Here is a 10,245-nt window from a genome sequence, read left to right on the forward strand (position 1 = left end):
GCGTTCCTCCCCTTCCAATATCAGCCCCTATCGTGCCGCCGTTGACCGCCAAGAGCGAATCCAAGCCGCGGCTATTTTTTTTTTTTTAAAATTTTTTTTTTATAAGAGCGGCTGTGTGTTTTATTTCCTTTAGTTTTGAATTGAGCAATAGTCTTTAAATGGAGACTGCAATATAAGCCCAGGTTATTTTAACTTAAAATTTTTTTAAAATTATAAAATTATCCCTCCTAAAACGATGTTTTCTCTCATTTAATAATGTGCCTGCACATGCTGTCCCCACTTGAAGACTGTAAATAGAATTTCTCTTTTAAATTATGTAAATATTGAATTCAATTGTTCCATTTAAGTATAAATCTAATTTTTTCTTTATTAATGATTTTTGTTTAATGATTTATTAAGAAATAAGTTTAAATATATATATTTTTTATTTCTGGAAAAACAGAATAGTTTATTAATTAACCTGAAATTAATTACATTATTTGAGGTAGATCTATAGTTTCTAATGTACTACAGTTTATTTAATTTCTTTTAAATGAAAATTATAGGGTTACTACTCTCTTATTACTCATCTACTATTTTTTTATATTTGATTTTTTTTAAATTTTTTTATTTTACTTAATGGTTAAGGAAGTGATTATTAATAAAATTATTATTTTTTTTTTAATTTTTTCGATTAAGGATGTTAAAAAAATACTTCAAAGAAAATGACAAAAAAATAAAAAAACTTGAAATTAACTATAAGTAGTAATTGGGTAGTAATAGGGTAGTAACCCTATCATTACCTTTTTTTAAATGTAAAGGATGAGACTTTATAAAATATATGATTAAATTATTTAATACTTAGCACTGTAGTTTTGAATTTTAAAACTGACACATTATATATTTATTTTGAAAATAAAAAATATACAATATACGCATCCAACTATAATTATTAAGAGTAATAATAGTAGGGTGGTTAGTATAATTACAAATTTTCATAAGGAAATAAATTATAACTTCTTAATAATTTAAAAATATAATATGTCATTATTATTATTTTATTTAGCCAAGTGTGAAAATGTTAAATAAATTCATGTTTTTCATTGTTATTATTTCTTATAGTGTTTCTGTTTTAATAATATTAAAAAGAGTTATGAAAACTTTTGAAGTAAATTAAGATGATGTGGTTTGCATTCTTAAATTAAGAACTAAACTGCCTTTAAACTAACGCAATAATTTAACATTATTTGTAGTGTTAAGTAATATGATCTAGAATATGTTAATATATATTAGAACATTTTTAATTTTTTCCTTCTCTGAAAATTTATATAATGTTGGAGAGAGTTAGATGAGATGAAATTTTATAAAAAATAATTGAAAGAGAGAAAGAGTTAAACAAAAAATATTATAAAATTAAAATATTATAAGACACTTAGATTATAATTTTATAATATTATTTTTGTTTTGAAATTTAAAAAGATAAATTATATTTTATTTGAAATTTAAAATTTTGAGAAAGTTGTAATGATTATTTTAAAAGTTTTGTATTTCAGTTATGTTTAAAAATGAGATGGGATATGATATGAAAATTTTGGAATAAAATCTATTTTCAAATAAGTAAAGGATGAACAATGTTCTTATCAATTTCTCTCTCTCTTTTTTTTTTTTTCTCATCAAATCTGGTTCTCTTATGTTTTTGCTCTTTTGCCGATTAGGTGAGTTTGGATACTGAGGTTTTTTTTTTGATAGGTTAGATCGATGAGATTAATTGAAATGAAAATTAAAAGTTAAATAAAATATTATTAGAATATTATTTTTTAATATTATAGAAACATTAGCCTTTTAAACAAGAGATTTTGGTAAGTTTAACCAAACAATATTTTATTTTTAGTAAAAGAAATAATCTTAATTTGCTTATGGATGTTACATTTCATTTAAGTGTATTCAATTCTTGAATTTGCTGCCTAACAAGATCTAAGATTCTCATTATATGTTATTTTATCTGGAACTCGTAAAAATATTATTGGATATAATCATTGATATTAGGGTTTATAAGATGAGATAAAAAGGAAAATGATTTAGTCAAAAATCCTTACGCATATGTTGCTTGTGATAATATGATGATTTGCTTTACACGATGATTCTATCTGAAGTTGGTCATATTTTACCGTCTATTATACATCTCGCAACATTTAATAGTAGACAACTGCTGCACGTTGCGCTAACTAGTATATTTATATTTATAGATAGATTGGTAGTCATGATCGATGTTATAGATGACAAGTGTGGAAAACTTTCAGTCAACGCATATGATCTTAAATATTGTTGCTCACTTAATAATTTCTTCATTTTTCTTCATCTACTTTCTTTTATTTTATTATATTATATTTTTATTTTTTTGCAAATTCATAATAGTCACCGACACCCCAAAAAAAAAAAAAAAAAAGACTAAAAACTAAAAAACTCAATTGTTTTTGATACTTCATATTGTAAAATGAATCATGCATGATATTATATATATGCACGTACGGGTCGGGGAGCTGATAACATCGACACAAAAAAGAAAAAAAAAAAGAAAAAGAAAAGGACAAACCGTAAATATAGTCACTGTTCACCCCGTTTAATTGGTAACAATTAATTACGAAGTTAGCTGGGCTAAGGAGTATAGTAGTACTAAGTTGTTTTGCTAGATTATTGATATATTCCCTTATATCTTAAAAGTGCGTACAAGATCTACAGTAATGAACAGTGGCTCAATGGATTCAACAGGATCGTCCTCTTCTATCGTTCATTTCAGTCACATTTTTACATCTTAATTGAATCTTAAACGTCTGGTTTCTTTGACAGTCCAAAATATCTAACCTTCATAAAAGAGATGGAATACAAGATAATTTCTACAATCTGCTGACGTTTCGAGTTGAGGAAGAAATATCTCTTACGGTGCTCTTTGAGAGTTTTCTTCTCGCCGTTTGGTATGCAAAAATTCCTAATCTCATTTCTGCATGTTGTTTTTCTTCTTTCTCGCATATTTCTTTTGTGTTTGTTTTCAGTTTGACGAGAGGAAGAGAGAGTTGCCGTCTGCGTGTTAATGGTAGTGTGCGACAGAGAGGGAAAGGGGAGTTCGTGGTCACCGGGTCTGGTAGAGTTTGTCGCCGGTGTGAAGTGGTGGAGGTCTGGTGGCCTGGGTGGCCGCCTACGGCGGCGCTGGTTGAGAGAAATGGGAGAAACCCATTTCGGATGGGTTTCCGCGGGGGAGACCTAGGGCTGCGCGTGGGGGACATCGTTGGTGGCTGGGTTGGTCGCCGGCGTGAGGGGTAGTCGGCTGTGGTGGTCGTGACGGTAGGTGGCCGCGTACAGCGGCGCCGGTTGAGAGAAATGGAAAAAATCCATTTCGGATGGGTTTCCGCGGGGGACACCTACGGCTGCGCGTGGGGGACATCCATGGTGCCTCGGGTGGTCGTCGGCGTGAGAGGGACTCCTCGGTGGTGGTGGTGAGACTGGCCGGCGCACGGCGGCGCCGCGCTGGGCTGAAGCAAAACTGTCGGTGAGGAAGATTCGGGCCCCCGAGAGACAACCTGAGGAAAAAAATAAAGTCATTATAAATTCAATAAAAAAAATAATATATGTTGAAAAATATTTAATTATTTGTTATTAATAAATAATAGTCATTTCTTTCTTTTTCTTTAAATAGAAATGTTTAGATAGAAAATAACTTTAGATGAAAAAATTAGTAATGTTCCTAATAACATACTCAATTCTTTATTTTTCTTTTTATTTTTTATTTTTTTTGCATAAAACTGAATATATATAATATAATGTACGTAAGAATGTTTAGATAGAAAATAACTTTAGAGGTTTAATTCAAGCATGTATCGGACTTTATTATACTTATGATGTTTTATGTAATAAACTTCTTATTTAAGTTGAATAATTGCAAATGAAATGCTAACAATATAATGTTCTTAATAACCATTTATAACAATATAATTACTTTATTACAAAAGCAAGCTATATCATGATATTTGTTCAGCTTCTTTTATTTTATTTATTTTAAGTTTTTTTTTTGCATAAAACTGAATATATAATATAATGTTAATAGGAATGTTTAGATAGAAAATAACTTTAGATGAAAAACTCAGTAATATCCCTAATAACATCGGTTTCCCAGTCAAAATCATTATAAATTCACTACAAAAAATAATTTATGTTAAAAAATATCTAATTATTTGTTATTAATAAATATCAATCAATTCTTTTTTTCTTGCTTAAAATTGAATATATATTATAATGTAAATAGGAATGTTTAGATAGAAAATAACTCTAAATGGAAAACTTAGCAATGTCCCTAATAACATCAGTATCATAGCCAAAATCATTATAAAGTCACTACAAAAAATAATATATGTTTAAAAATATCTAATTATTTGATATTAATAAATAATAGTCATTTTTTTTTTTTTTGCATAAAACTGAATATATAATATAATGTAAATAGAAATGTTTAAATAGGAGTCTATTTCATTAAAATTCCATAAAGCCCATTGAAGTTAATTAGAAGAAACTTTTTTCTATTTAAGCTAATACAAGTGAGGCCAGGGTGTACGTACTAGGGTGGGTGTATAGAGGGTAGAGAGGGGATTCTTTCCCATTATTATTTTTAAAAAATAATAAACATTAATTTAATGGCTGATAGACAATGCATGCAGCTACATCAGAACAATGCGATAGAAATGAGACGGGAACATGAACATTATGCACGCACTCTTAAATGTCACACGGATTTGTGAACAGATCCAAGGCCAAGTATCTACATATGGTATCGACATGATTATTAATCTAGACTTAAGAGATCATATATAATTATTAAGATATTCAGGAACTAGGTGTACTTAGTGTGAGGTTGGGTATTAGCTGTTAGCTAGGCCAGGACCCAAAAATTAAAAATAAAATAAAATAAAAGAATTGCAAGAAATAATTAATTAAAGAAAGAAATAATTAATTGCAAGAAATAAAACAATGCTCTGGATGTATATATTAGTCGTGCTACGTACTTACATGCATGTCATGAGCTATATATATATGGTACGTACGTACGTATGAGTTCACGATCAGCTGAAGGATAATGGGTAAAACCAAGCAGTACTACTCTCCAAATTAACATGGAAATATTCTAATTGATCAGTAGAGTAACATTACATATATACAAGGGTCACAGCTGGCCTCATCCTGAATGTTGTTGGAAGGCATTTAATTACTCAAATGAACATATAGTAGTGTATATATAAGAGTCTGCAGACAAAATATTACATTATAAAAAATTTCAAAATTTGTTGCTCCCCTTTATTTGTTTAAATAGTTGATTTGGTTGTGACTTTTTTATTTATACATTCTTCGTGTACAATTCATACTAAAAAAGTCATATAATTTTTGTTGGTGGTCTATTTCTAATTATTATTCTCCATTATTCTCCATTTCTAAAATTTTCGCTTTTATTTTACTAGAAGATAAATTTCCTATAACTCTAGCCTCAGTCGGTTTTTCTTGTTTATTGTCTGCTAAACATAGATATAACATATGAGATTCTAAATGTTATTTTATTTCTTATAGTTTCCTCAGCAACTATTCTTAATGCAATAGAAATTTGACATGCTTTTCTAACCTTTTTTCAGCCTGCAAAGCCAGAGGCTCCAATCTCCGAGTTCATTTTAAGGTACCTTCCGTCAACTTTGTTGAATCTCTCACTTTTATGTATGTGGAGTTTGTTTTTAACGTGGTTCATCGTGTTGTGTGCATAATTTTTCAGTTTTATGCTATTGTTCTGTTCATGGCTAGGCAGATATGATCGTGTTTGTTTGATTATAGTTTGTTTAAACTTATTACTATTTAAATTAGTAGTTTCTAATTAGAATAATCTATATTATTTGCATAGACTTTATTATTAAATTCTCTTTTTCTACACTATATGTTTATATTTTAGAACAATTAAATACAGGGCAAACGTGCCTCGCACGTCACTTCACCGCTAGTATATATATATATCTATCGATTACTATTATATAAGTGCTATGAAACTGTAAGAAATGAAAATTCTTATTTTCGTTAACTTTCCGTTAAATTACTACTGCAGCTTTGGCCTTTCTCTAGAAACCAGACCCTTTCTCTTGGTCCAAGATTTTATTTCCCGGTTCTTGCGGCTCAAAAGCTCAGTCCCAGATCTTTGTTTCTTTCGTTTTAGATATGTTTTCTCTCTTAGCATCATCTATCTCTATCATTTTTGTGTATCCTCGCATGGTGCTGCCGGTGCTGGGGCTGAGCTTTTGAGCCGCAAGGACCAGGAAACCCACATGAGATGGTACTGGGATGGTGCTCGTGCAATGGTGTTGTGCGTTGCTGTGCGCTGGTCCAATGGTGCAGTGAGAAGGCCATGTGCCGTGCGATGGTGTGATTTGTGCCGTGTGCAGTGCGATGTCATGTGAAGGTGCGTATGTGCCGTGTGAAGGTGTGATTTATGTCGTGAAGGTGTGAGGATGCCGTGCATTCATGCTCGTGCGATGGGTGGTTGTTTTTGTCCGACGGGTGCTTGTATGGCCTTTGTTTGTGCAATGGGTGGGCGAAGCCGGGGCTGGGTGAGAGGGATAGTAGAGGAAGCTATTTTCAAAGCCTAGGTAGAGGTTGCTGAAGCTCGCATGGAGGATGGGCTGTGGAAGAAGATCGGGCGACTGAGGAAGAGTTTCGCACGGAGGATGGGCGGCTGAAGCTCGACGGTGCCATGTTAATCGCCACTGTCGATTTCCATCTCGGCTAACCCCATCACAGCCCAATTCAGACCGTTTTCGCATCGTCGTTCCTACTTCAATCAGCCCACACTTACAGTAATCTTTCCAGTCCCTTGCGAGATTTCTTGTGGATGAGTGTTTTGATATGGGCTTGCTTATGACGAGAAAAATTCTGATGGGAAATGATTTCTCTATTTGTTGGAATTAAATTTTGCTTAAACTGTGTATTCACATTCATTGCCAGGGGAAAATGTTCTTAATTTTCTATTTAAGGATAATCATCTATGAACTAATTGCTCGTTTGAGTGGCACCTAGCGTATAAGTTATTCGTTTATTGTTAGTGGGATTTTAAAATGAACATAAAAGAAACTTTTTTTGTCTATGCATATTCTACCCCAATTTCTTGGGTAGTGCATTCTACTCCACTGGATGTCCAATTTGAGCTTTTTAACTTGAAGGCAAAGACATCACATTTGATATTCTACCCCCAGTTCATGTTGCTTCTGTGTGAATAGTGATTTCTGTTTTTAATGTATTTTCATATTCTTTTGCCATGTTAATCTTTCCTCGTAGTTAATAACCTTTTTGGTAAATGTTTGTTCACCTGAAAATTTTATTGTTGAGGCCGATTTAAGATTTTGAGAGATATCATACCACAAAATGATAAAAAAACGAGACAAGGCTTCGTTCTTGTTGGAGGTATGCCTAATGACGATGTTCTTTTTTTATGATTTGGAAATTAGTTCTAATGACTCATAATTGACAATTTTTCATATTTATTTGTAGGTTATCGAGTACATTCAGTTTTTACAGGATAAATTAAATATGTACGAAGGACAACACTATGGGTGGAGTCCAGAGCCAAAAAAATTGATACCATGGATAAGATACTGATGGTAGACATCTGTATCTCTGTTTTTTTCACTTTAACCTGTTAATTGTTTTGGACTATTATTTGCTTTTGCATGGCATTCTTAGTTTGTCTTCAGTTTGGAGCTTTGTGTGTTTGGGCTCTGTGAATATAAGTTAAATGGGTTGATCGCAGCGGCCTGTACAACATGGTTATGTGTATCACATATATATTGAAGATTATGCTTGCTTGACCTGTGCCAATCACATGTTTTCAACATGGTCCTTTGTTTGTAGAGGTTGCAATAGAAAATTAGGTAGTGTGCTCCTTTGGTACATGAAAATGACCAGAGAGGCCACTAGGCTGATGTCTTGTTTCACACTGGGCTATGTTTGAATAAGTAAATCGGAAAAGTTTGAAATTTGATCTTTTCCTGCACCCAAGCATTTGGAGGGCAGATGGACCCTAACTCTAGACACAACCCTGCCACTGAAATGTGCTGGTGTACCAAAGTCCATGTAAGGTAGGATTGTTTCTTGTGACTAGGAAATAAATGTTCCGGTTTGGTATATGTGACTTTCTGTTTTATGACGTGACAAAATTTGAACCAGAACCAAGACTTTAAAGTGGCGTGCTAAATTCAAGTTGCAACATCAATTTTTCGCCAATGAGGAGTGTTAAGTCTGAATTTTATATGCTTGTGTTGTTTCTCTAGATTGTAATCGTAAATTGCAAAGATAGACAAGAATTTTAAGAATCATGCTGTAAATCATGCTGCTCTAATTTTTTATGTTCTTTTCCTTTCTATTTTCTTAATTTTCTCTGCGGTGTTTGGTTCTAAAAAAAAAAAAAATATAATTGGGTTTTGTTCTTGAACACATTTGTAGCTTAGTTTTCTTGTATTGAAAACCATGATTGATAACGCAATTGTTATCATAGAATGGCTATTTGTTTTGACAGGTTGCTCAGGCTGTTGCCACCAAGAGGTATATGTATGTATACTTTTTATTGCCGTTGAGTGCTTTTCTTCTTGATCTTGTATTATATACTGCATTTTTCATTACTTATGTGTGTTTTTGTTTCAGCACTCCTACTGTGTTGAGACACCTGATGTTATTGACTTTCGAAAGTAGCAGAGAAAGGAACCTGAGAGATGACCTACATTCTGTTGAAAGTTATGCTTATAGTATTTTAGCATTGGGCAAGAAAGTAAAGGAGAGGTGAGGGCCTTATAAAGATAGGAGTGACTTATATTTTCACTTTGATATTTTATATCTTTTCTTTTCCCCACTTCTCACATGCCATTATTGTGAGAATCATATTTTCTACGGCATAATTTTAATTCCATCTACTCTTTTCATGTTGAAACATATATTCTGAAAAATTTTGAGGATTATATTTTGTAGCTATTCTGGTTTTAATCTGTACTAAATAAATGGCATGGAGAAACTAATGGCTCGTTTGTTTTCGCAGATGAGATGAGATGAGATGAGATTAAAGTTAAAAAGTTGAATAAAGTATTGTTAGAATATATTTTTTAATATTATTTTTGTTTTGAGATTTGAAAAAGTTGAATTGTTTATTTTATTTTATATTGGAAGTTGAGAAAATTGTAATAATTATATGAGATGAGATGTTTTCTAAAAACAAACGAGGCCTAAGATAAAGCAACCATTTATTTTGTGATTCTCATCTACTTAATTATCATCTACTTAAGGAAAAAAAAGTATGTAATTATTTATCATCTACTTAATTATGATTAATTGTCAAATTTTTGATGTTAGAAATTATATATATTTTTTTTCAAAAGCATTACATTATTAATCAAAATTTCTTTCTTAATAAAAATAATATTAATTCATAAAAATAATCATATAATTAAATTAGGCAAACGTCTTTTGCATGTTACTTTCACCTAGTGTGTTTAATAAATGGAGTTTAATGTTAAGATTGTTGAACAAACTTATGCAATATCTAAAGCCCATGAAAAATATTGTTTGTTTAATCGAAAATCCATTAATGATTTTCTAATTAAATGTTATAAATTTATGCATATTGGTTCTATTCAAATTCTTGTTAAACCCCTTACTTGTAAGTGCATAAATGTTTCTATACTTTTATGTTTAAGGGATGCTATATTCAAAAAGTTTGAAACTAGCATATATACTTGGCATGATTCAATCGTCTTTGTTTAATGGCTTTGTTTATTTTGATTGTTTTCCTGATCTAAACCTTCCTTTAGATGATCATATATTCTTAAAACTTTAACTTTGAATATTTTGATATCAGGTTATGATATGAATAGAGTAAACCCCTTGCTATAGGTTATCATATTTACTACAGAGTACTGAAAACTAATTTAAATCCTAAAGTTGTTTGAAGAATTCAGGTGATAAAACTTTGCTAATAGTTCTACCCCTGATGTTAAAATTCAAATTCCAAAAATGATTTATTGGAAAGATGTTACTGTTCCTAACGATTGGTTATTGGAACATGAATCTCAGTCTGCTAATTTTTTTTATGAGATTAATCTTGATTATATTCACCAATATCTTGATGGTACTGCCAATATAAGTTTTGATAATAAGGTTAACAGACCTTTATTGATTAATGAAAGGAGAAATTCTTTTGCTAGATCT

Source organism: Juglans regia, chromosome 2, assembly GCF_001411555.2.
Source record: "Juglans regia cultivar Chandler chromosome 2, Walnut 2.0, whole genome shotgun sequence".
Lineage (NCBI taxonomy): Eukaryota > Viridiplantae > Streptophyta > Magnoliopsida > Fagales > Juglandaceae > Juglans > Juglans regia.